The sequence below is a fragment of the Pseudophryne corroboree genome, chromosome 6, assembly GCF_028390025.1.
Source record: "Pseudophryne corroboree isolate aPseCor3 chromosome 6, aPseCor3.hap2, whole genome shotgun sequence".
NCBI lineage: Eukaryota > Metazoa > Chordata > Amphibia > Anura > Myobatrachidae > Pseudophryne > Pseudophryne corroboree.
This window is the reverse complement of record NC_086449.1, coordinates 813,719,096-813,743,211: the sequence shown is the minus strand read 5'-3', so window position 1 is coordinate 813,743,211 and position 24,116 is coordinate 813,719,096.

Here is a 24,116-nt window from a genome sequence, read left to right as displayed (position 1 = left end):
ATATATATACATATATACATATACATATATACATATACATATACACATATACATATACATATACATATATATATATATATATATATATATATATATACATACATACATACATACATACATACATACAACAGGAGAACAGGCACTCCCATAAAGGTACTGTCACTGCACCGGTGCTAACTCAGAGGAGATTTGCATAGAGGAAAATCAAAGCGGCACTCGGCGTCTTTAGATCAAAAAATTGTATTAGAACAACACATAAGGAAGTCCAACGTTTCGGGGCTCACATGCCCCTTTGTCAAGGTTGTACACCTTGACAAAGGGGCATGTGAGCCCCGAAACGTCGGACTTCCTTATGTGTTGTTCTAATACAATTTTTTGATCTAAAGACGCAGAGTGCCGCTTTTCTTTTCCTCTCTCTCTCTCTCTCTCTCTATATATATATATATATAATTCACATACCAGTGCGGCACTCAGCAATCAGGAAACGGAAGCGAACAACCATGTGGTAACAACGTTTCAGTGCTCTTTATTCAGCACTATCTTCAGGATACATTAAACAAACAAAGATACAATCCTACCTTATGTACACTTGCACCCATGTGAAGAGGCCGTGGTCGGGCGTCCTGCCGGAAGCCCCGACTCGCGTCCACTCAAAATGGCGTCACCCCCAAGGGGGGCGATGCCGTGCACCATCACCATAGCAACATCTAAACAAAAAATGACATGTATAGCAGCAGCTAATCAGATAATCCAATTAAAGCGACAACATTAGTAGCAATATCATATTACTGATAGAAACATATCAAATAGCATAAAAACACATACTAAAAGCATGCAAGGCTGAAGTTTTTATTGAGACCACGAGGACTCAAAACTGATAAGCGGTGGATTCATTGTGCTTCTCTCTGCAGAAGCAGATGGTTCCTATCACCTCCCCTACGTGGTTTAGGTGCAAAATCGATCATTCTGTACCGGAGCGATGCTAAACTATGTTTCTGTTCTGCAAAGTGGCGAGCTACTGTGTGATCCAATTTACCTTTCCCTGCCAAAGCTGCTCGAATCATGGAACGATGCATGGTCATACGTTCCTTGAATGTACATTGGGGGTAATTCCAAGTTGATCGCAGCAGGATTTTTGATAGCAATTGGGCAAAACCATGTGCACTGCAGATGGGGCAGATATAACATGTGCAGAGAGAGATATATTTGGGTGTGGTTTGTTCAATCTGCAATCTAATTTGCAGTGTAAAAATGAAGCAGCCAGTATTTACCCTGCACAGAAATAATATAACCCACCCAAATCTAACTCTCTCTGCTCATGTTATATCTGCCCCCCCCTGCAGTGCACATGGCTTTGCCCAACTGCTAAAAAAATTCCTGCTGCGATCAACTTGGAATTACCCCCATTGTGTCTTCCCAATGTAAGACAATCCGCAAGGGCATGAAATTTGGTAGATAACATATGAAGACTCACAAGTAAGATGATAATACCCAGTGTGGATAGGAGATGGACACTACTTATCTGGAGCGTATTATTTCCTTCGGTCATGAGACCAACGATGGAACATAAAAGACATAAAGGAAATATAACATAGCGCGTACCGTTTTCATGCAATTATCATACCATTGTTTAGCACAAAACCAGTTGTATATAAAAAACCTTATAAGGATAGGCAGATCCCATCATTTAAAATTCACAGCCAGGGATAATTAAAAGATTTTTACAAATGTTAATAAAACACATAAAAAACTAATGGTAGAAATGCAAGCGTACAGGATAAGAAATTCAATCAAGCTTATCTGTCCATATAGGAAAACAGGTACATCGAAATTTTTCATAAATATCCGTGGAAATGGTAGCAATGCAAACGTACAAGAAATAAATAAATATAAGGTTTACAGTCCATATGAGAGGTTCAGGTACAGCAGTCCTAACGCGTTTCGTCAATGGTTAGACTTTATATATATATATATATATATATATATATATATATATATATAAAAGTTACACCACAGGCTGATCCCATAGTGTAGGCTGCTGCCTGGCTCCTGCTCCCTGCTGCTCAGTATACTTAGGCCGTCAGTCATTAGGTCAACCATTATTGGTCGACATGGTCACTAGGTCAGCATGTACTAGGTTGACATGACAAAAGGTCGACATGGGTTTTTCCCAATTTGTTTTTCACTTTTGAACTTTTTCATACTTTATGATCCATGTGGAGTACAATTGGGAATGGTAACCTCGCCCGAAGCATGGTGAGCGAACACGGTGCACTAATTGGGGTTCCCGGTCACTCTATGAAAAAAACACACACACCCCCACAAAAAAAATCCATGTCGACATTTTGTCATGTCGACCTTATGCTGGTGTCGATCTATTTTGTGTGTCGACTTAGTCGCTGTTGACCAATAGTGGTCGATCTAGACACTGATGACCTAAGTGTGGCCAACCCTATGAACCACACTCCTGCTGCTCGGATCTACCATCCCCGCTGCTCCTGCCTTGAGTCCCACTGGCCAAAATCCTCCCTTTGCTGTTACCCTGCCCCTCCCTGCTGCCCTAGCTCCCACCCTGTTACCCTACCTCTCCCTGCTGCCCTGCCTGCCTCCTTGCTGTTACCCTCCTACTCCCTGCTGCTCTAGCCCCCCCTACTGTTACCCTACCCCTTCCTGCTGCCCTAGCCCCCCCCCCCCCCTTGCTGTTACCCTCACCCTCCCTGCTGCCCCAGCCTCCTAGCAACGGGGACAGGACAGCCCACTAATTCCTCTAATCCTCCAGTGACGTTACAGGTTGGTAACTCTGGTGACCCCTTGCAGAGAGGTAAGTCCCATACTAATTCTATTATGTATTGGGGTGGTCCTAGCTAGGAACGGGGCAGGCTTACTTATTTCAACTACCTTATATATCTGTGTATAGGGCTGCACAACAAATACACCTTTATGTGAATATTCTTAGATTTAATACAGTTTATGTTTCAAGAGTTTAAACTTGAGCTCGTTGGTGCACACAACGTCCTTTCTTATTTCGGTAATGTTTCCGGAGTAATATTTGGCTGGAGTACATAGCAATAGCTGGTGTAAGCTTTACTGGTGGTACAAGGAGTTTCTATTGCCCGTCAGGGTGATGCCGAGGCTTTTCCAGAGCATTAGGTACATGCTCACGAAAGCTGCAATTGCTGCTGGATTCTTGCCATTGAGTAGTGGTTACACTTACACCCCATGTCTACTGGATGTGGGCACTGAGCCAACATAAACCAGTGTACAGGTGCTTCCCAATGGCTCTCTCTCTCTCCTGAGAAAGGTAATAGAGTCAGCTGCAGCCGGGCTCCTGCTGAAGAGGGCACTGCTCCTGTATTGTCTCCCGTTCCATGTGTGCTAACCTGTATTTGCTACTGATTTACAGTTTGTTGGCGACACCATTCAACTAACTATTTTAATCAGTTAATTGTTAGCCGACAATGTATGTTCTGTGGTTAATTAATAGCCGCAGATATCTCTTCCCTGGCTGACATCCCCCCCGCTAGTCCCTGCACCTTAAAAGTCACATTCTCTATATTTTAGACATATATTTTGCATTTGTCATACCCAGTCTTTGAACCCAAGACTTATCACATCGGAGACAGACACCTTACGGATGGAGCTATTTGTCCCTGCATAGGAATATGTAATTACTTGTGTGTATCAGGCACCATGCGGCATCCGGCGCTCAGCATAAGGCATCACACTCCTAAGTCCGCCCCCAGACTCCCATTGGCTAGCTTCCCAGGAGTCTGGGGATGGGTATACAAGGAGTGTGATGCATTATGCTGAGTCCCGGGTGCCGCACAGCGCCTAATACACACAGCGCTGCCGGTTCCTGGAGGAACAAGCCAGCACATATATAAAATACATCATAACATGTATGTTTATATGTGCTAAGCGGTTCCCCCCTGTACTATGTGGCCGGAGCTGCGGCTGCACTACCCAACTGTTGCTCCCTCTCACCAGTCACTTGCCTGACGCTGGTCATGTGACCTGCTCCTGACCAGCAGCGGCTCTTGCTTTTTGCCCGGGGTTCTGTTACCCTGAGGGCGCCACCGTGGCAAGAGCTGCTTGCAATCCACCCTCCCTCTCTGCTCCCCGCTCCCTGGCTGCAGTGAGCGCCGTGTGTCAGTGAGTCGCTGCTATCGAAGAGACGTCATGTCGTCTCTCCCATAGAGAGGAGCCGGCGCCTGGAGACAGCAGCAGCAGCGGCAGTGGCAGCAGCGGTTCAGAAGCGGGAGTGAGGCTGGTAAGTATTGTGATTTTTCTTTTAGGGTTTCAAAGTGGTGCTACTACACATACACATACTGGGGGCACTACTTACTGGGGGAACATACAGGGGGCACATACTGGAGGCAATACTACTGGGGGCACATACAGGGGGCACAGCTACAAGGGGAACTACTACAGGGGGCACGTACTGGGAGCACAGCTACAAGGGGCACTACTACTGGGGGCACAGCTACAGGGGGCACAGCTACAAGGGGCACAACTACTGGGGGCACATACAGGGGGCATAGCTACAAGGGGCACATCTACTGGGGGCACAGCTACAGGGGGCACTACTACAGGGGGCACTACTACAGGGGGCACGTACTGGGAGCACAGCTACAAGGGGCAGTACTACTGGGAGCACAGCTACAAGGGGCACTACTACTGGGGGCACAGCTACAAGGGGCACGTACTGGGAGCACAGCTACAAGGGGCACTACTACTGGGGGCATAGCTACAGGGGGCACAGCTACCGGGGGCACAGCTACAGGGGGCACAGCTACAGGGGGAACTGCTACAGGGGGCACTGCTGCTGGGGGCACAAGTACATGGGGCACAACTACTGGGGGCACAGCTACAGGGGGAAAATCAACTGGGGGCCACAACTACTTGGGGCAAATCTGGGGGCACAGCTGCTGGTGGCATATCAGTGGCCACAACCCTCCCCTATGAAGCCACAACTCTGTTTTACCACGGGGGGGGGGGGGGGGGGGGATGGTGGGGGAAAGGGGGGGGCGCCAGTGGAAATTTTCGAACTGGGCGCCACAAGGTGTGGAACCGGTACCTGCTCCTGACCTCATGCGCAGCTGCAGAGGCTGCTGGGAATTGTATGTCCATACAATGACAGACATGCGCTGTGACGCAATACACTGTGGCATAGCGCAGTATTACACAACAGTGTCAGACATAACACCTGGCATAGCGCAGTATTACACAGCAGTGTCAGACATAATACCTGGCATAGTGCAGTATTACACAGCAGTGTCAGACATAAGACCTGGCATAGCGCAGTATTACACAGCGGTGTCAGACATAATACCTGGCATAGCGCAGTATTACACAGCAGTGTCAGACATAACACCTGGCATAGTGCAGTATTACACAGCAGTGTCAAACATAACACCTGGCATAGCGCAGTATTACACAGCAGTGTCAGACATATCACCTGGCATAGCGCAGTATTACACAGCAGTGTCAGACATATCACCTGGCATAGCGCAGTATTACACAGCAGTGTCACACATAACACCTGGCATAGCGCAGTATTACACAGCAGTGTCAGACATATCACCTGGCATAGCGCAGTATTACACAGCAGTGTCAGACATAACACCTGGCATAGCGCAGTATTACACAGCAGTGTCAGACATAACACCTGGCATAGCGCAGTATTACACAGCAGTGTCAGACATATCACCTGGCATAGCGCAGTATTACACAGCAGTGTCAGACATAACACCTGGCATAGCGCAGTATTACACAGCAGTGTCAGACATAACACCTGGCATAGCGCAGTATTACACAGCAGTGTCAGACATAACACCTGGCATAGCGCAGTATTACACAGCAGTGTCAGACATATCACCTGGCATAGTGCAGTATTACACAGCAGTGTCAGACATAACACCTGGCATAGCGCAGTATTACACAGCGGTGTCAGACATAATACCTGGCATAGCGCAGTATTACACAGCAGTGTCAGACATAACACCTGGCATAGTGCAGTATTACACAGCAGTGTCACACATAACACCTGGCATAGCGCAGTATTACACAGCAGTGTCAGACATATCACCTGGCATAGCGCAGTATTACACAGCAGTGTCAGACATAACACCTGGCATAGCGCAGTATTACACAGCAGTGTCAGACATAACACCTGGCATAGCGCAGTATTACACAGCAGTGTCAGACATAACACCTGGCATAGCGCAGTATTACACAGCAGTGTCAGACATATCACCTGGCATAGTGCAGTATTACACAGCAGTGTCAGACATAACACCTGGCATAGCGCAGTATTACACAGCGGTGTCAGACATAATACCTGGCATAGCGCAGTATTACACAGCAGTGTCAGACATAACACCTGGCATAGCGCAGTATTACACAGTAGTGTCAGACATAACACCTGGCATAGCGCAGTATTACACAGCAGTGTAATGTATGTGTGTGTACATCATACTTGCCTACTCTCCCGGAATGGCCGGGAGGCTTCCGAAAATCGGGTGACCCTCCCGGCCCCACGGAAAGAGCACGCAAGTCTCCCAGAACGAGGTGTCATCCTGCCCGTCCGCCCACTTACTGTGTAAAGTGGGCAGTCCGGGCAGTTGATGACGCGATTCTTGCTGAATCGCGTCATCATAGCCACGCCCCTTGCAGTGTAATGCCGGTGATCGCGGCATTACACAGTGAGGGCGTGGCTTAAAGGACGTGACATAGTAACTCCGCCCCCGTCCCGCCTCTGCTCCGCCCCCATCCCGCCTCTGGTCCGCCTCCTCCCCACGTCACAGCCTGCCCCTGCCCCCCTGCTGAGCCGACCTGGCTGCTCTCTCCCGCAGAGAGCAGCCAGAATATCGGCAAGTATGGTGTACATGTATGTGTGTGCAGTGTATATGTATGTGTGCACAGTGTGTATGTATGTACAGACTGATACTGTATATGTGTGCATGTAAGTACATTGTGTATGTACAGTGTATGTGTGTACAGTGTATATGTATGTGTGTATGTACAGTGTATGTGTGTACAGAGTATATGTATGTGTGTATGTACAGTATATGTATGTACAGAGTACATGTATGTGTGTACAGTATGTGTATGTACGTATGCATGTATGTATGTGTATACAATGTATATGTACTGTATGTATGTACAGAGTACTGTATATGTGTGTATGTAAGTACATTGTCTATGTATGTGTTTTCAGTATGTGTTTGTGTACATCAGTGTACAGTGTATTTGTGTGTATATAGTATGTATGTGTATGTACAGTGTATATGTATGTGTATAGTGTTTATGTATGTATGTGCAGTGTATATGTGTATAGTGTATATGTGTATGTACATGGTGTGTGTGTACAGTGTCTGTCTGTATGTTTGTGTGTACAGTGTGTGTGTATAGTGTATATGTATGTACAGTGTATATGTATGTGTGTACAGTGTATATGTATGTATGTATGTACAGTGTATGTGTATGTATCTATGTATGTACAGTGTGTATATATGTGTGTACAGCTGGGCCACAGTTGCCTACCCACCCACCTTCTGCGGGAGACTCAGTTCACGGTGGAGTTTCCCGCTGCCCCATATTTTACATGAATTCCCCAAAATTAAATTGCAACATCCTTAATCAGGATTGCACAAGTGTGAGTCCATATACGACAGGGTGGGTCCTGGACGAGAGGACTGGGCCATAAGCTTTGACACCAGAAGCAAACCCTATCCACGAGCCTGCTGGTTCCCCCACCCACCTCCTGACCAAAAAAAATCTGACAAGAGCCGTCAAGAAAGGACCCTTCTGCCCCCATCTAGATCACTGCTGCACTGGTAAGTACTGCTTATCTACCTGCACTTCCCCAACTCTGTGGGTACACGACTGCTTTACCGACCCTCCAGACTTTAATGTGTAAAAGGAGGCTCTCCCTGTCATAATGTGAAAAAGGGGACTCTGCCTGCCTTAATGTGTAGAAGGGGACTCTGCCTGCCATAATGTGTAAATTGGAGCTCTGCCTGCCGTAATGTGTGACAGGGGCTCTACCTAGAGCAATGTGTGTAAGTGGCGCTACTGTGCGGCGTCATTTGAATAAAGGAGACTACTGTGCAGCGTATTATGAATTGGTATTATTTGTGGCCACACCCCTATATTTTTGGCGCGCGCCTGCAGGGCGCACTGACCCTGCGCCAAAATGTCTAGTTACGGCAGTGATCTACATTCTATACCTGTGGTGCATTTTAGTTTTGCAGTTTGCTGACACAGTGACCACCAGTATACTATATATAATAGCAGTACGGTACGGAAGGCCACTGCTGTACCTACCTCTGTGTCGTCATTAAGTATACTATCCATCTACATTCTACACCTGTGGTGCATTTTAGTTTTGCAGTTTGCTGACACAGTGACCGCCAGTATATATAGCAGTACAGTACGGAAGGCCACTGCTCTACCTACCTCTGTGTCGTCAAGTATACTATCCATCCATACCTGTGGTGCATTTCAGTTGTGCGCAGTATATATAGTAGTAGGCCATTGCTATTGATACTGGCATATAATTCCACACATTAAAAAATGGAGAACAAAAATGTGGAGGTTAAAATAGGGAAAGATCAAGATCCACTTCCACCTCGTGCTGAAGCTGCTGCCACTAGTCATGGCCGAGACAATGAAATGCCATCAACGTCGTCTGCCAAGGCCGATGCCCAATGTCATAGTAGAGAGCATGTAAAATCCAAAAAACAAAAGTTCAGTAAAATGACCCAAAAATCTAAATTAAAAGCGTCTGAGGAGAAGTGTAAACTTGCCAATATGCCATTTACGACACGGATTGGCAAGGAACGGCTGAGGCCCTGGCCTATGTTCATGGCTAGTGGTTCAGATTCACATGAGGATGGAAGCACTCATCCTCTCGCTAGAAAAATGAAAAGACTTAAGCTGGCAAAAGCACAGCAAAGAACTGTGTGTTCTTCTAAATCACAAATACCCAAGGAGAGTCCAATTGTGTCGGTTGCGATGCCTGACCTTCCCAACACTGGACGGGAAGAGCTTGCGCCTTCCACCATTTGCACGCCCCCTGCAAGTGCTGGAAGGAGCACCCGTAGTCCAGTTCCTGATAGTCAAATTGAGTCACCGAAAAATTTTTGTCGGATTCGGGTGTGTTTTGTATTCGGATGTTTTTTTACAAAAAACCCTAAAAACAGCTTAAATTATAGAATTTGAGGGTCATTTTGATCCCATAGTTTTATTAACCTCAATAACCATAATTTCCACTCATTTCCAGTCTATTCTGAACACCTCACACCTCACAATATTATTTTTAGTCCTAAAATATTCACTGAGGTCGCTGGATGGCTAAGTTTGTAGTGATGAGTAAAAAGTGTAGATATATCACTACGATTTCCTCCTTCTCCTTATTGTAGATTCGGAGGTAACATCAGATAATAGATAGATAAATAACCTAACGCGTTTTGTCTTGTTCCAAGACTTCATCAGGGGTAAAATCTACAATTGTAGAAAAATATACATATATATATATCCTATATAATAGCCCAGATCTGTGACTTTGTGCCTGTGTGTATAACGCTGGGCATGGCTAGGAGCTCTCATTGGGTTAGTGGCAGGTCTATCACACCCAGTCCACGGCTGATTGGGTGAGAAACGCCCTCTCACACAGGTGACATCCAATGGGAGGGTTAAAAATGGGGCTGATAGAACTGGAGCTCCAGTTCTACACCCCAAAATAGGCCCACTGCATCTGCAGCAACATACCCTCCAACAATTTACACATAAAAAGTGCTACAAATTCGAAAAGGGGGCATGGCCACGGGTAAATTGCTGAGGCTCCGCCCCTTTTCCTATACTTTCATTGGAAGTTTGGAGAGCCAAAAATCGGTACAGACCATAAAAAAAGGGACTGTACCTGTCATTTAAATTAAATATTGGAGGATGGCTAGAAAAGGCGCTACCATCTCACCAGCACCAGTCAACTATAATAAACCAATAAAAACTAGGAGGGGGTCTCCCAACCGCCTCCTTAAACATAACCCGCACTGTGCAGGACTAACCCCCCTTACTCTAGCAGAGCCGTGGACGAACCCGCACGGGAACATCCGTAGTCCACCCGCAAGGGGAGGACACACTCACTGTTCTATCAAGCGGGGGTGCCCCACAGTGACCACTTATGTAACTTTGACCGCTGGCTGGTAGCGACTTTCCGCCACAACAAGGATTTTCAACAAAAAAAACGCAGACCGCCATCCCACCAAAACAAAAGGAAAAGACTCGGAAGATGCTCTCCAAAAACACACCAATACCCGCAGGGGAAAGGTGCACACCATCCTCCCTATAAAACTATACATTGCGAAGAACCAAAAGCGGGTGCCTAACAACCAAACCCCCTATCACCTGCACATACACTGACACCGCAGAATTAACTTTCTTCCTCGCTTTCTCAATTGCAGAAAAACGAACAGCACCCCGCCAGTGGAAACGGGGCACTATGTCAGACCACACAACCGTCACTCGGGGCCAGGATGCTCGCAACGCGACCAAGTCCGCCTTAATACTCAGGATGAGGTCGATGCCTTTGACTCGACCCATATCATTCCCCCTGAGGTGAATGACAATCCAGCCAGGCCGACCCCACCTTCGTTCATAGCGAAACAGCAGGTGAAGTAAACCCATTCAAGGCAAACCTCTAACGCCCAACCATCTGACTACCTTGTCCCCAAAGAAATCGCCAGTTCGCCCTGCCATAGGATGCCTCTCCACCCAAAAAATGTAAGAATGGCCAATAAGCCAAATCTGATCCGAGTCATCCAAAGCAGCTGCAAAAGAAAATTCCTAACGTCAGCAAACTATGCAAAATACAGACATAACAAGAACATGCAAACAAAATAACCCAAGTGAAGGAGAAAACTCAAAAAACCTCCCGTGGACCGTGATGCCAATTCTAATTCGGCCTCCTCGGAGGAAAATTAAAAAGTTCACTTCACACCCTCCATTCCTGAATGCTAGCCGTTCAAGAACCGATGGGTAAAACACGTTTTTGGGTTCGCGCAACAGGCGCAGCAAAACAAACGAAAATATTGAACTCCCCAGAAACCAGGTCGCAAGACCAGCCAACTGAAACCGGGCTTCCTTAACCCAAGCCGGTGTCTTACCCGCATAGGCATGACCCACTCACCGCAGCAGTGTTCACGACTGCCGCCCCCCGGCCACCGACCGTCAACGAACAGAGGCAACCAAACGCTGCATCACGAACCAGCTCCCGAAACTTTCCGAACTCAAAACGCGACAGTGCATCAGCAATTGTATTGTCCACACCCGAGACATGCGCAGCCGTGAAATGAATATTATGCCTCAAGCATTTAAGCACTAAATAACGCTACAGGCGCAACGCCTGCGAAGAGGACGAGCGTTGGTTGTTAACAGCGTGTACGACCCCCAGATTGTCGCAGCGGAACACAATACTCCGATCCGACAAGCTGAGTGCCCACAATTCGATGGCCACTATCAACGGGTACAATTCCAAAAGAAGCAAGTACTTTGTGAAACCGCCGGAAACCCATGACGAAGGCCAAGGCGCGGTGCATCACTCCGTCCTGAAAAAAACCCCAAAGCCCGAACCGCCGGCAGCATCAGTAAAAAGTTGCAACGCGGCGTTGGAACAGCGCTCAGCTGGCCATAACACCTCCCGGTTAAAGGAAACAAAAAAAGCGGACCAGACTTGCAAATCCTCCCTAATCTCGCACGAAATATAAACCGTATGGTGAGGTTTCCGAACCCCCGCCATGGACCTCTCAAGTTTACGGCAGAACACGCGCCCCATGGGTATGATCCTGTACGCAAAATTAAAAGATCCAAGTAACGACTGCACCCGTTGTAATCTGACCCTACGACTGAGAAGGCATTGTTCTATGAGACCCAGCAATTTGTGCACCTTATCGGCGGGAAGCCGGCAGCAACCGGCCCCCGAATCGATTTCAATACCTAAATAACTGAGACAAACCGTGGGCCCCTCGGCCTTATCCGAGGCCACGGGCACACCTAGACGACGAACAAACGCTGGGCTAAATCCAGAACGTCCCTGCAAACCGAACTATCCCTCGGACCCACAAAGAGAAAATCGTCTAAGTAGCGGGCAACCCCCGGGTGACCCGAGGCCGACACCACGAACCAATGTAAAAACTAACTGAATTTCTCAAAGTAAGCAAAAGAAATGGAACAACCCATATGCAAGCACCTGTCGATGTAGAAACCCCCCCTAACCGAAAACCTAAGAAACGAAGGGAATCGGGGTGAATGGGCAGCAGGCGGAAAGCGGACTCAATATCCAGCTTGGCCATAAGGGCGCAGGGACCCACCATTTTAACTAACCGAAGGGCCTCATCAAAGGATTGTCACCGCACCCTGCAAGATTCTGCCGGTATGGCGTCATTGACCGAGCCGCCACGGGGGTGTGACAAATGTTGAATGAGGCGGAATTGACCCGGGGCCTTCTTGGGAGCCACGCACAAAGGAGAGATGCACAGCTGGGGCACAGGAGGGGACGGGAAAGGGCCGCACAAGCTGATTTCAGCCTGCGCCTTACGGGAGACCACTGAAGAGAAATCGCACGCAGACTTCAAATTATGCCTGGAGACAACGAGGACTGAATCCGGGATGGGGAGCCTGAAACCGTGACGGAAATTATCTAACAAAAACAGCCCAGAAGTGAGGTCAGGGTAAGCACCCAACCACTTGGTCAATTCCGGGATGTTAATGGGAGAAAACGCCTTACTTTCCACTTCCATGCACCTCGGCAGCCTCAGAGGGCTGGGACCCAGGAGTGGAAGTGCAATCCTTGGCCGAGTGTCCCCAGCCGCACACCTTGCAGGAGTGGCGAAAACGGCAGTTAGAACCCCGGGAACACTTGACATCATTGAAAGCAAAGCATTTCCCTTTATTCCCCAGAGTCGGGCTCGGCAAGACACCCAAACCCGGTTTACCGCCTTGGGACTCAGGGAGGGGCCTACCATGTTGCGTGACCTCCAGCCACACTTCAACGTCCTTAAACCCCAAGGGTAGGGTCGGGTTACCGTCTTGGTTGCAACGGAATATCTCGTCGTAGTCCCGCCATGCGTAACCCTTGGAGGTCAAGTATATCTTGTGCACCAGGAATAAATATTTGACCGTGTTATGATACTCTGCCGGCCTCGTCTCGGCGTAGCACGCCGTAAATACTCAAAACCCTCAGAGCCACTGATGAAAATTGCTAAATGCATTTTCACCAATGCCCCCGACTTTCCTAGCCTTCTCGAAAGCCTTCCGCATGTAATCCGTAAGGGTGAACATGTCGACATATTTACCCTTCCTAATCTTTTCCCTCATCCATTTACGCAAACCTCTGGTGACCGCAGTGTTCGCGCAGTGAACCATTTCCGTAAAACGCAGAGGGTCCGACACGACCGCCGAACCCTTGCCCTTAGCCTTCCTATCTTTTTTGTGTATGCGATACGCAATGAGCCTGGCTAATTTACGTGGGCGCATAGGGGACCCGGAAAACCTAATATCAGAAGAAGAGCTGGAAGAAGAACAATCAGAAGAAGAAGGATTAACTATCTCACTAGTTCCAGAAGGACCTCCCACCTCTTCGGACGTGGTGGCGGTGCCGGACAGCACATCTTCAGGGACCCGAGATCCCCCAGCTTCGCCTGTTCGCACTGGCTCGCTCTGTGTCGCCAATCTCCTCTGCGTACCCTGGACACTGCTACCGCCATGGCTCCAGACGATCCGCCCGGGGGAGAGACCCCCCTTAACACATCGACACCTAACGGGGAGACAGCAGGGGGGGAGGGGAGGTACAAAAACGGCAGCCGCCGGAGGGGGAACCGGAGGCAATGGAGGGGGGGAAGCAGAAAGGGGGGGTTGGGAAAAGGGGGCAGGTGCGGCCAAGGACTCAGCGCTCGCCGAGCCAACGGCCGCACCAAAGGAGGGAGGCCAGGTGGCTAGAGCGGCAAAACCAGGGTGCCAAGCGAAAGGAGCCTGCGGAAACAGCGCCGACCAATAAGGCGTCTGCGGGAGGTCCAAGATGTCACTGAGCCCTGCGAATGCGCAAACGCCGGCGGCAAATAAGGGTCAGAAAAGTGCCCGACCCCCCTGGAATTCAGGCGACGCCCCGGAGGTCATGCCCGGGAATTGTAGCGCACCAGACCAGGCCACCGACACAGCCGGCAGGATACCCGTGGGCGCAGCCTGAGACCCACTGACCGTTGCCGTAAACGAAGCGGCCATTGTACTGCGAACTTACCCCATCTGCTGTACCATTAGCTGGCCAGCAGATGGCGTCACATCGCCGGGCCACAGGCCACCGGCCGATGGCAGCAGGATCTGGGACACCGGGTGCGCACCTGGATGAATCCCAGATGCCTGCCCGTCCACCCCCAACGCCGACGCCCCAAAGCTCACCACGGCCGCTGGAACCAGGGGAACGGCAGGGGGAATTAGGGTACCACCCTCACCCCCAGATGTGTTGGTAAAAGCAGGCCCCGCCCCCCTAGCTGCCCCCGAAACTGAACACAGTGTGACTAAATCCTCCACCAACCAGACACCCGCAGTCGCGGGGAGGGAGGACGGAAGGACCAGGGAGGCCGGAGACCCGGCACGCGCGGCTCCGAGCGCAGCAACCGCAGGAGAGCCACTGCCGCCCGGGGAGAGCAGCAACAACTCTCCTGCGGGCGGTGCAGCGGGGGGGGGGGGGGAACCACGCGCACACGCGGCCGGCGGTAACCAGCCGCTGTGAGCGGGCGGGCGGCCTCAGTAAGGCGTCGGGGAGGGGGCGCTGTTCTACGCAGACGGGGCATGGTGCAAGGGGGGAACAGAGAGGGCACAGCACAGAGTAAAATGCAGAGGGGTGAAAAGGGAATAATAAGCAATCACAGTACAGCAATGAAACTCCTTACTGCATCCGAAGAAAACTGGCAAGAGGAAGATGGCTGCCTACACCAGGACTATATACCCCTGCATATACTCCTCCTTCCCATACCTAATAGGCACCCTAGGTCACCTGACCACAACTGTCCATCACTGATGCTAGCCCTGCCTACATTCACCAAATGTCACAAAAATGCCGGGTGCTTATGTGGCTTCGAACCTATGCGGATCTCTGCCTGCCGAAACTTTTGTTTGAAAAACCAGAAGAAGGAAGTATTCCCTATTATGGGCACACTCGGACTTTGTGACACTAACCTTGAAGTCAAATCTCAGGTGACATTTGACCACTAATATTAAAATATAACCTTTATTTGTTATCTTAAAACATCTGCGAAAATATTGTGCATGTGAAAACAGGTGCAAAAAATTATAAACAAATGTGAAATGAAACTAAAAATTCGGTCACTGCTGCCTTTTCATACTTCACTCTCTCAAGTGAATTTAGAATATATCCATATTTGTTGCAATGATCTTTTCCTTTATATCCAAATAGAAACAATAGTATCCTTTAAATATACCTCTGTGAGAGCTATTGAGGACTGGGTTCTGACTCTTAATAGACAGTCTCTCTCATTCTTGGGATTGTGCATAGTTGCATACCCCTATTTCCGAATATGGTAATCAGAAATAAGTCGTAAATGTTTATCTCACAGAGTTATCCTTTGTAGCCCCCATTAAATAGATTCTTAATATAATATTCTACTGTGTTGTCAAGTTTTTCTTGAGATCACCTGACCAATAGGTAATTGTAAATGTGATATCGTGCCAGTTGTATTGATGCTGGTAATGGTCACAGATATGTGACACTACTAAATTAATTATGTGAGCACGCTATTATTGCATGCCTATATTATCATCTTAGTTCGTGTCACATATATTCAAATGACAGGGTACACTCCCTGTCAATTATTCGGGAATGTTGCCGATTTGGAATATACCCTATGAAATCACAAGGACTGTGCTATTAGGTAGCTCGTACCCCCTGTTCATGGCTTGTGTTCCCACTTCCATATTTGGTCTAAATAACTATGTCAGTTGGAAGAATGTGACAGATGTGTTCTTTGGATAATGTATCCACAGTTGCACCCTGGTCTTAAATCCTGCCAGCTAGAGGGGTATGACGGTAGTATATTATAAGTGCGTTGTCTCATGTGATGATATAAACCAATATAGTATGTTACCTTCTTTCACGTGCTCCAGCTTATACCTGCTGGTTGTGGCTTATGTCTACAAACCCGCACGTATAGTCAGGGGTTCAAATAGCGTTACCATTCAATGTAAAGGTCTATGTCCCACACAATAACTGCTATTTAAAACTCAAGCTAGGTACTTAATGTTAATAGAAATGTTTGACAATACACAGTATGGAGGCTACATATTTGTGACACTTTATACACTATTCATTATAAGTGCTTTTCAATGATATTAATATAATGAATGGAATAGGTGTATATTAATATAGAGATGTGGTGCTTTTCAGCATGCACCCATCGGGTGTGGTATTGAAAGTCGACAGTAACTAGGTTGACAATGTCTAGGTCGACCACTATTGGTCGACAGTAACTAGGTCGACAGGGTGTCTAGGTCAACAGGGTCTTTAGGTCGACATGTTCTAGGTTGACAGGTCAAAAGGTCAACATGAGTTTTTAATGTTATTTTGGTGACCGGGAACCCCAATTAGTGCACCGCGTCCCCTCGCATGGCTCGCTTCGCTCGCCATGCTTAGGGCATGGTGCTTTCGCTCCGCTACCACTTAGCTCGGCACAGATTACCGTTCCAATCGTAGTCCACGTGGATCATTAAGTATGAAAAGGTTCAAAAAAAGAAAGAAGTTGTGAAAAACTCATGTCGACCTTTTGACCTGTCGACCTAGAACATGTCAACCTAAAGACCCTGTCGACCTAGACACCCTGTCGACCTAGTTACTGTCGACCAATAGTGGTCGCAGCACCCCCACACCTCCCCTACACCACCCGCGGTGGCTCCGGACCCCCTTCCCCACCCGCAGCACCCGCCACTTCCCCACCCGTGGCACCACCGCACCTGCCCCTCCCCCACCGACACCCTACGCACCCGCCTCTCCCCCACCCGCACCACCACCGTACCAGCCCCACCAGCAGCAACACCACAACCACCCCTCCCCCACACGAGGCACCCCTGGACTGCCTGCCCCATCCGTGGCACCAGCGGACCCCTTTCCCAACTGCACCTCCCCCGCACCCGCCACTCCACCAACCACAGCACCTACTAGGTGATTCATCAGGCCCTGCGTGCGCTGTTCATACTGTTGCAAGGGCCTACGACCCCTACGACCACTCACACAATTAAGATTGGAGGTAATACTCCATATAATACAATTATTACATGCCACAAGGGCATGCAAGGGCTAAGGGGGCATAGCCCCTTAAGATGGTGTGAAGAGCGCCAGTAGGGTACGATGAATCACCTAGTGTGTATATATATATATATATATATATATATATATACACTGTATATATATATCTATATATCTATATATATATATATTAACTAGGTGATTCATCGCGCCCTACGGGCGCTCTTCACACCGCCATTTGGGGCTACGCCCCGTTGACCCCTGCACACCTTTGGACATACGCAGGCCGGTAGATAACAGAATCAGAAACACAGGGCAGTATAGAGGGCATACAGAAATGGTGTCCGCTTGAGAAAAGATAGAGAGGCGTAGGGGTGGAGAAAGGGAATGTACAGAAACGCGGTGCGATCGGTAAAGGATAGGGAGAGTCAGGGTGGTAGGGAGAGGATAAAGAGAGGCAAGGTGTTAGACAGAAAATACCGTTGCAAGAGGCTACGACCCGTTAACTCCTGCACGGGCTTCAGCTGTGCTATAATTGTTATTATATGGAGTTTTACCTGCAAAAAAAGTTTATGCTATTGGGTAAATATTGCAAGGGGGAAGGGTGTGCGATTGTCAAGGGGGCGTAGCCCTTTGTGAGGGCGTAAAGAGTGGCCGCAGGGCACAATGAAAAACATAGTGTAGTATATACTGCTAGTGTATACACACAGTGGCCACAGGTATCAGAGCCGCGTATGCACACAATGGACACAGGTAGCTGAGCCTCTTATACACACAATGGCCACAGATAACGGAGCCACGTAATCACACAGTGGCCAGAGGTAGCAGGGCAGCTTATACACACAATACCCACAGGTAGCAGAGCCGCTTATACACACAGTGCCCACAGGTAGCAGCGCAGCTTATACACACAGTGGACACAGGTATCAGAGCCACGTATCCACACAGTGGCCAGAGGTAGCAGGGCAGCTTATACACACAATACCCACAGAGAGCAGAGCCGCTTATACACACAGTGCCCACAGGTAGCAGAGCCGCTTATACACACAGTGCCCACAGGTAGCAGAGCCGCTGATACACACAGTGCCCACAGGTAACAGAGATGTTGATACACACAGTGCCCACAGGTAGCAGAGACGTTGATACACAACGTGCCCACAGGTAGCAAAGCAGTTTATACACACAATGACCACAGGTAGCAGTGTTGCTTATACACACAATGGACCCCGGTAGCAGTGCCACTTCTACACACAATTCCCATAGGTAACAGAGGCACTTATAAACACAATGGCCACAGGTAGCTGAGCTGCTTATACACACAATGACCACAGGTAGCAGCACCACTTATACACACAATGGCCACTTTAGCAGCACCGCTTATACACACAATGGCCACTGGTAGCAGAGTCATGTATACACACAATGGCCACAGGTAGCAGCACCACTTATACACACAATGGCCACAGGTAGCAGTGCGCTTATACACACAATGGCCACAGGTAGCAGTGTCACTTATACACACACAATGGCCACTAGTACCAGAGCCACGTATACACACAGTGGCCACAGGGAGTTGTGCCACTTATACACAATGGCCACAGGTAGCAGTGTCGCTTAGACACATAATGGCCACAGTATTACTTTTTTTTATTAATCCAATGTCCATATGGAAAGAGGGTGGGTTCAGTGAGGTGGAGGTGCCTATCCATGCCGCTGATCACCCCGATTCAGGGAATCACTTGTAGCGGCTGCGGATGGTGTCCGAGGTGCTACGTGTGGTGGAGGGGTGGGTGCGGGATGGGGTCCAGAGGTGTTGCGGGTGGTGGAGGGGTGGGTGCAGAGACACGGATGGCGGAAAGGGTGCAGAGGTGCTGTGGGTGGGGGAGGCGTAGGTGTGGAGGGGGAGTGTAGATGCTGTTGGTGGGGGAGGGGGTCTAGAGGTGCTGCGGGTGGGGGAGGTGCAGGTGCGGAAGGGGAGTGTAGATGCTGTTGGTGGGGGAGGGGTGGGTGCGGGGGGCTGTGGATGAAGGAGGGGGTGCCGCGGGTGGGGGAGGGGTATGTGCGGGGGACGGATGTGGTGGGTGCCGTGGGTGTAGGAGGGGCGGTGGGTGCTGCGGGAGTGCCGTGGGTGTGGGAGGGGTTGCTGCGAGTTCTTCGGGTGGGGTAGACGGTGCGAGTCGGATGTCACGGGTGGGGGGCGGATGTGGTGGATACTGTGGGTGCCACGGGTGGGGGAGGGGCGGGCAGGTTTTATGTTGCGGGGTGTAGCTGGGGGAGTGGTGGGAGTGCCACGGGTGGGGGAGGGGCAGGTGGTGCCGCGGGTTGTGGTTGCTATGGGTGGGGGAGGGGCATGAGCTGTGGATGGGGGATGGATGTGGTAGGTGCCGCGGGTGGTGTGGAGGGTGCAGCAGGGGGGGGAGAGGTGGGTATGGGGGTGGGGTGGGGGAGGTGCGAAGGTGCTGCGGGTGGGGGAGAGGGCAGGAGTGCAGTGCGCGGGGGAGGGGTGTGTGCCGCGGGTGGGGGGCGGATGTGGTGAATGCTGTGGGTGCAGCAGGAGGTGGAGGAGCGTGTGCCGCGAGTGGGGGGCAGATGTGATGGATGCTGTGGGTGCCGCGGGTGGGGAAGGTGCGGGGGGTGGAGAGGTGGGTATGGGGTTTAGGAGGTGCAGGGGTTACGAGGGTGTAGGGTGGGAGAGGTGGGTACGGGTGTGGGGGAGGGGCGGGGGTGCACGGGTGTGAGAGGAGGGGGGCGGTGCGGTTTGTGGCTGCTATGGGTGGGGGAGGAGGCTGGAGAGGTGTGGGTGGGGAGGGGTGTGTACCGTGGGTGCGGGGAGGGGCGGGGGGTGCTGCGGATGGGGGAGGGGGCGGGAGTGCGGCGGGTGGTGCTGCAGGTGTGGGTGCTACGGGTGGGGGCGGGAGTGCTGTGGGTGGGGGAGGGGCGTGTGCTGTGGGTTGGGGAAGGGGTGGGAGTGCAGCGGGTGGGGGTGCTGCAGATGTGGCTACTATGGGTGGGGGAGGGGCGTTAGTGCCACGGGCGGGGGGGGGGGGTGCTGCAGATGTGGCTGCTATGGGTGGGTGAGGGGGCTGGAGTGCCGCGGGTGGGGGATGGGCGGGATTGCTGCAGATGTGGGTGCTATGGGTGGGGTAAGGGGTGGGGGAAGGGCGAGAGTGCCGCGGGTGGGGGAGGGGTGGGGGGTGCTGCAGATGTGGCTGCTATGGGTGGGGGCGGATGTGGTGAATGCTGTGGGTGCAGCAGGAGGTGGAGGAGCATGTGCCGTGAGTGGGGGGCAGATGTGATGGATGCTGTGGGTGCCGCGGGTGGGGAAGGTGCGGGGGGGTGGGGGTGGAGAGGTGGGTATGGGTATGGGGTTTAGGAGGTGCAGGGGTTACGAGGGTGTAGGGTGGGAGAGGTGGGTACGGGTGTGGGGGAGGGGCGGGGGTGCCACGGTTGTGAGAGGAGGGGGGCGGTGTGGTTTGTGGCTGCTATGGGTGGGGGAGGAGGCGGGAGAGGTGTGGGTGGGGAGGGGCGGGTACCGTGGGTGCGGGGAGGGGCGGGGGGTGCTGCGGATGGGGGAGGGGGCGGGAGTGCGGCGGGTGGTGCTGCAGGTGTGGGTGCTACGGGTGGGGGCGGGAGTGCCGTGGGTGGGGGAGGGGCGTGTGCTGCGGGTTGGGGAAGGGGTGGGAGTGCAGCGGGTGGGGGTGCTGCAGATGTGGCTACTATGGGTGGGGGAGGGGCGGGAGTGCCACGGGCGGGGGGGGGGGGGTGCTGCAGATGTGGCTGCTATGGGTGGGTGAGGGGGCTGGAGTGCCGCGGGTGGGTGATGGGCGGGATTGCTGCGGATGTGGGTGCTATGGGTGGGGTAGGGGGCGGGGGAGGGGCGAGAGTGCCGCGGGTGGGGGAGGGGTGGGGGGTGGTGCAGATGTGGCTGCTATGGGTGGGGGAGGGGCGGGAGTGCCACAGGACGGGGAGGGGCGGGGGGTGCTGCAGATGTATGTGCCATGGTGGGGGGTGCTGCAGGTGTGTGTGCCATGGTTGGGAGGGTGCGAGGTGTGTGCGGGGCGTGTGCTGCGGGTGGGTGGCGGATGTTGTGAAGACTGTGGGTGCCACGGGTGGGGTTGGGCAGGTACAGCAGTCAGTGGTCATCCACGGCATTCTCCTCCGGACTGTGCGGCAACTGAGCAGTCACCGGCTGCAGTGTCACCAGGGTGCAGGCCCTGCAGGTAGTGTACGGGGAGGAGGAGGGAGAGAGGGGAATGGGCGGAGATTGGGAGGGGACTGGGCGGGGATGGGTGGACCGAGGGAGGGGACTGTTCCTGGCCTGCACCCAGATCTGTGATTGTGACTCCGCCCAGCGTTAGCAAATGAGTCACAAAGTCACAGATTTGGGTTTATATATAGGAGATATTGCAGGTGCGGAGGTGCGGCACTCACAGCATTCTTTCTGTAAAAGACATATTCTGATGTCCTGATGACAATACACAGCTATTGAAATCTTGAAGTTAACCTTCCGTCTTTTGTGCCTTTTATTGAAAGTATGAGTGCTGCACCTGCAATACTACTGTCTACTCCCATGTGAGGGAGTATCTATCTATCTATCTATCTATGGTCCTCATTCCGAGTTGTTCGCTCTGTAATTTTCTTCGCATCGCAGCGATTTTCCGCTAATTGCGCATGCGCAATGTTCGCACTGCGACTGCGCCAAGTAAATTTGCTAAGAAGTTTGGTATTTTACTCACGACATTACGAGGTTTTTTCTTCGCTCAGGCGATCGTAATGTGATTGACAGGAAGTGGGTGTTTCTGGGCGGAAACTGCCCGTTTTATGGAAGTGTGTGAAAAAACGCTGCAGTTTCTGGGAAAAACGCGGGAGTGGCTGGAGAAACGGGGGAGTGTCTGGGCGAATGCTGGGTGTGTTTGTGACGTCAAACCAGGAACGACAAGCACTGAACTGATCGCACTGGAAGAGTAAGTCTGGAGCTACTCAGAAACTGCTAAGAAGTGTCTATTTGCAATTCTGCTAATCTTTCGTTCGCAATTTTGATAAGCTAAGATTCACTCCCAGTAGGCGGCGGCTTATCGTGTGCAATGCTGCTAAAAGCAGCTTGCGAGCGAACAACTCGGAATGAGGGCCTATATACCATTGCCTAAGAAGCTGTGTTTGAGTCTTTCTTAAAAGGAACCAGTGCTGCTATTATATATACACCGCTCAAAAAAATAAAGGGAACACTAAAATAACACATCCTAGATCTGAATGAATGAAATATTCTTATTAAATACTTTGTTCTTTACATAGTTGAATGTGCTGACAACAAAATCACACAAAAATGATCAATGGAAATCAAATTTATTAACCCATGGAGGTCTGGATTTGGAGTCACACTCAAAATGAAAGTGAAAAAACACACTACAGGCTGATCCAACTTTGATGTAATGTTCTTAAAACAAGTCAAAATGAGGCTCAGTAGTGTGTGTGGCCGCCACGTGCCTGTATGACCTCCCTACAACGCCTGGGCATGCTCCTGATGAGGTGGCGGATGGTCTCCTGGGGGATCTCCTCCCAGACCTGGACTAAAGCATCCGACAACTCCTGGACAGTCTGTGGTGCAACGTGGCGTTGGTGGATGGAGCGAGACCTAATGTCCCAGATGTGCTCAATTGGATTCAGGTCTGGGGAACGGGCGGGCCAGTCCATAGCATCAATGCCTTCGTCTTGCAGGAACTGCTGACACACTCCAGCCACATGAGGTCTAGCATTGTCTTGCATTAGGAGGAACCCAGGGCCAACCGCACCAGCATATGGTCTCACAAGGGGTCTGAGGATCTCATCTCGGTAACTAATGGCAGTCAGGCTACCTCTGGCGAGCACATGGAGGACTGTGCAGCCCCCCAAAGAAATGCCACCCCACACCATTACTGACCCACTGCCAAACTGGTCATGCTGGAGGATGTTGCAGGCAGCAGAACATTCTGCTTGGCGTCTCCAGACTCTGTCACGTGCTCAGTGAGAACATGGTTTCATCTGTGAAGATCACAGGGCGCCAGTGGCGAATTTGCCAATCTTGGTGTTCTCTGGCAAATGCCAAACGTCCTGCACGGTGTTGGGCTGTAAGCACAACCCCCACCTGTGGACGTCGGGCCCTCATACCACCCTCATGGAGTCTGTTTCTGATCGTTTGAGTAGACACATGCACATTTGTGGCTTGCTGGAGGTCATTTTGCAGGGCTCTGGAAGTGCTCCTCCTGTTCCTCCTTGCACAAGGGCAGAGGTAGCGGTCCTGCTGCTGGGTTGTTGCCCTCCTACGGCCCCCTCCACGTCTCTTGTTGTACTGCCTTGTCTCCTGGTAGCGCCTCCATGCTCTGGACACTACGCTGACACACACAGCGAACCTTCTTGACACAGCTCGCATTGATGTGCCATCCTGGATGAGCTGCACTACCTGAGCCACTTATGTGGGTTGTAGACTCCGTCTCATGCTACCACTAGAGTGAAAGTACCGCCAGCTTTCAAAAGTGACCAAAACATCAGCCAGAAAGCATAGGAGCTGAGAAGTGGTCTGTGGTCACCACCTGCAGAACAACTCCTTTATTTGGGGTGTCTTGCTAATTGCCTATAATTTCCACTTGTTGTCTATTCCATTTGCACAACAGCATGTGAAATTGATTGTCAATCAGTGTTGCTTCCTAAATGGACAGTTTGATTTCACAGAAGTGTGATTGACTTGGAGTTACATTGTGTTGTTTAAGTGTTCCCTTTATTTTTTTGAGCAGTGTATATAAAACAATAAAGGATGAAGGCTCCGCCT